This window comes from Ylistrum balloti, unplaced genomic scaffold (assembly GCF_031769215.1).
Source record: "Ylistrum balloti isolate Yb309-2 unplaced genomic scaffold, AGI_CSIRO_Ybal_v1 Utg371114, whole genome shotgun sequence".
NCBI lineage: Eukaryota > Metazoa > Mollusca > Bivalvia > Pectinida > Pectinidae > Ylistrum > Ylistrum balloti.
Genome location: NW_026782612.1, coordinates 25,138 through 29,421, shown reverse-complemented (window position 1 = coordinate 29,421; position 4,284 = coordinate 25,138).

Sequence of the window (4,284 nt, the reverse complement as noted above, 5' to 3'; positions counted from 1 at the left end):
ACATAACGCTTACTCTTCCAGAACACCTGGTCTTATTCTCCTGGTGCTTTTCAGGGGTCGCCATGTCAATCTTTCTTTTGATAATATTTTGACCTAATTTGAGTTTGATTAGATTCTGTTGATATGCAGGTATTTTCTTTGATGTTTGATGTAGCACTTAACAAAACAATGTTCTGTTCAAACAACGACATTTGAAAATATGTAAACCACGAATTAATAGTGATGTACACTGGCACGGCTATCCATGCACTGAAGTACTTTAAGTCTTTTCAAGAGACATGATACAGAAAATTACGAAATTTACTGGATCAGAGAGTCAGTAAACGTTCTCTTTCATATTCTGATATGTGTTTCGAAAAGTTTTGATTTTCATGATTCAGGTCAGTGATTTCAACACAATAGTCCATTAAAATTTACTGACGAGTTCAAGATAGGAGAAACAGTTGCAAATGCAGGTATGAAGTTAAGGGCAACACTGTTCTTTTCGTAATCTAAGATTGTAAAAGGTACACAAGAGAGCAAACATCTTTTAATACATGTTTTGATACAATAGAACTATACAATGAAGCAAACTTCATCACTCAGCTGTTTCGTCCTTCTTCCAGGATTCTTCAGAGATGCTTAGGCCCTAAATCGTGATGCGTAAGAGGCGACCGAGCGAAATCCATGTTGATGAAAAGAATTGTTAAACTTTAAACTGGGAAATTCACTAGCCCCATAATTCAATAAAATATTTTTCATGTATCTGATAATTTTAGAACAACATCACGTTCATGTGTGTATTTTGAACCATGTCAGTATTCTAAATTAGTATTCGAAGATGTACAGTTTTCCTGCAAACATTAAAGGGGCTTTTACTTCATGCTCTATTTTGGTTGTCTTCCTTGCACAATCCGTTATCTGAACTAAAATATTGTTTTGATAACACCATCACCGTCAATATCTGTATATAATATATCGATAATTTAAATAGGCAATAGAAATTATAAATATTATGCAGACATGACACATGTGTCAAACAGTGTGTCATGTAGTTGAACTGATGGCACATTGCACACGTGTTATCTATAATATTGTACTTTGAAGGCACTTGAACGCATTTTGTTTTCCCGAATTCTGATAGCATGCATATTGATTTCTGCGTAATCAGTACAGACTGTTTGAAGGGTGTACGTAACACTAATTTAATACACTGATTATGTATGATCTTAGTAACAATTAAAAGTGTGTATTAGTAAATACATGTAGAAAAAACGGAAATTACGGTTCAGGTTCTGTTCTATTGTTATCGCCTTCTGTACTGAATTTGTGAATATGAATTAACATTTACATGCAGCGGGAGATCACGTTATCATTTTATCCATTGAGCGCGTTTTGAGAAAGAAAGGTAGCAGAGATGGCAAAATCACACACCAGCGAACACTATCTGTGAGATAAGCGTGATGATTTCAATTCTCCATAGCTTATATGAAATCCATAGCGATTTAGTTTCCAATTGAATATATATTCGTAAATATGTTGCCTATCAATTTTGTTTTGTTTAAACAAACATGATTAAATATATTTTCAAGTAAAAGGTAACAAATTGTAATTTGTACAAAAATATTAGATGTGGGGTCAGCTGTCTTTTACATACGGATATGTGATAAGAAGTTCCCTATTCAGAATGACCTAGAATTGATGTAGCAATATCAATCCTCCGATATAAGGGTAATGTCTTTAAATCAATGTTGAAGGCGAAGACACTTATTGTTGTATATTACGTATAAAATAATATACGAAGTTTAACAGCAATTTCATCTTTTAGTGATATGACTAAGTATCATTTTCCCTGTTTAAATATTTTCAATGATTGAAAAAAATCCTATATTATGTCGCGCTCTCCGAAGCTTTCAGTTATAACTAGTGGGAAGTGTCCATGAAAAGCGTAGTCAGCTTTCTTGTTTTATATTCTTTTAACCTTGTAAGTAATTTGGCAAATTTGCTTGTGAAAATGTAATAAACGGAATATCTAACAGCACCTTCAGTAATAACAAATATGTTCACAATAATAATAGAAATTAAAAGGCATTTGCGCAATATGGTTATTACCACTGAAGACACTATTACATATCCTCTATATCTTCCCCTTTGCATGTTCTCTTCTGAACATGGCAAAGCAGTTCAATATATATTGTGTCTCTATAGTTCAGTCTTGGTCTATTAAAATCAATTTGAGTAGAGACAAGTGGGGTTTTGAAGGACTACATATATTGTAAGAATTATATTTTTCATGGGGGATTATTTTTTCTTTGAGATTGTGACACATACACTTCAGAGATATATTTATATGTTCGTGAAACAATGAACTGATAGAAATTGACATTGATTATGTAACGAGTGTATTTTATCAGGAATATTTACCCATGACATAAAGATAAAACAAATATGGATATTTTTGTAAAACCATGAAATTTGAGACCCACTAAAATAAATGAGTTTACAGTAAGAGTTTACATCAACATAAACATGGACAGCTTTCCAATAAGCTGTATTCGAATTTATTTCAATTTCCATATTGTGAATTTTCCATTTCTAAACAGCGGTATTCCTGCATCTCCAGCCTATGGTATTGATATGGGACAGTTGATTCGATTATCAGGATTGCCTTGCAAGAAGTCGCCAACTGACGGACAAACTCGTAACACAGGAGTTAAAAAATGCAGGTTGAAGATGATTATGGGAATCGTTTATAGTCGCTTTAATGGTGTATTGATAAATATCTTTGTATGATATGAAGTTGGATGTTTTTATTCTGGTTAGTTTGCTAGTTGGTTCCATTATTGTGTACATTGTTCTCATTTGCTAACGTGCAAGTTTTATATCGATGAAGGTTATGTTGATAAGTCGATGTCACTGTTGTTTTAGTTGTTTTTTGAATGGTCGATATAACATTATCGTATTCAGGGTATTTGAACAATAAGCCGTATTTGAATATTTTATAACAAAATAGTAAGAAAAGCATAATTGAATTAAAACATTTGTTTCGATCATATTATTGTATGAAAAAAGCACACACACCACCCCTCACGCCCTCATCCCTTTACCACGGGTTTGAACCCAAATATCTCTTTATATAACGTGCCTTTGAAGAAACTAACCAGATCTCTGGTCTAATAGGCGACATGTGAACTTCAATGATAATAACACCATATAAGGAAATACTTATATATGTTTTCATTTATTTGTAAGTGATACCCGATCTACTATGAAATACGACGGCATTGAAATATATCTACAATGGTTGTGATATTGTTTAACAGGCACAGCAGTAAGACATTGATTTGTAATTGACGTCTTGGAAACATTTGTGAAAATAGCATATTTAATTTTAAAAGTAAGGATCAATGTCTTCACTTCAGCAATTATTTCTTATCATTACCTGTCAAAGGTCTAAAACAGTTATTGACTGATGAATTGGATTCATTCTCCATTTTTTTTGTATAGATCGTAGATTGAAAGGCAAAAAAAAAAAAAAAAAAAACAAGGTTTATGTTAGAATATCGGACATAAAAGCACTGGCTTATTCTAATTTTGTGTGTAATGTTACCACTTGTTACTGTAATACGATGCGTGACCAGGCCAGATTGATCAAGTGGTTGTATATGCAGGTGATGGGCTTGTGCGGTGGGTATTTTATTTGTAACCGAGGGGGCCTTTACTGTCAAATGTGTAAAAAGAGAATAAGTGAGTACTATATATAATAAACCCGAAATGAGCATAGAGAAATCTATACGAATACGTTTCCATTCCCCTAAATAATATCACTAAATACTTCACGTGTTAACATTAAATTCTAGGTTTAATCTTAATTCTAGAAATGACTGTTATCGCAACTCATTCTCCAAGTATTCACCTGACCTTCCAAACAGTAAATACATATACACAAGTATAAAGTACAACATCCGTCATAAGGTTTTCTCACTAATCTCGCTTATCCTCATTCACGGAAAGGACCGGCGGTACCAATATGCCCTAACGTATTTTATCTTTATCATTAAATAAATACACGGCTGGTGTATCATTGACTGTATTATTGCTATATATTTCGATCGCAGGCAACACATACAGTCAATCTGTATGCTAATACAAAGTACTGGCTTCTACAATGTTACCATGCACGAGAAAAGCCTCCTTACTTTTAACAGCTGCTGCGTACTGTAGATAAAACAAGTAAAACACAGATTTGAAAATAAGCATACCTTGGCCTCCTTGTATATAGATGGACAAGTCGAAATATCAGTA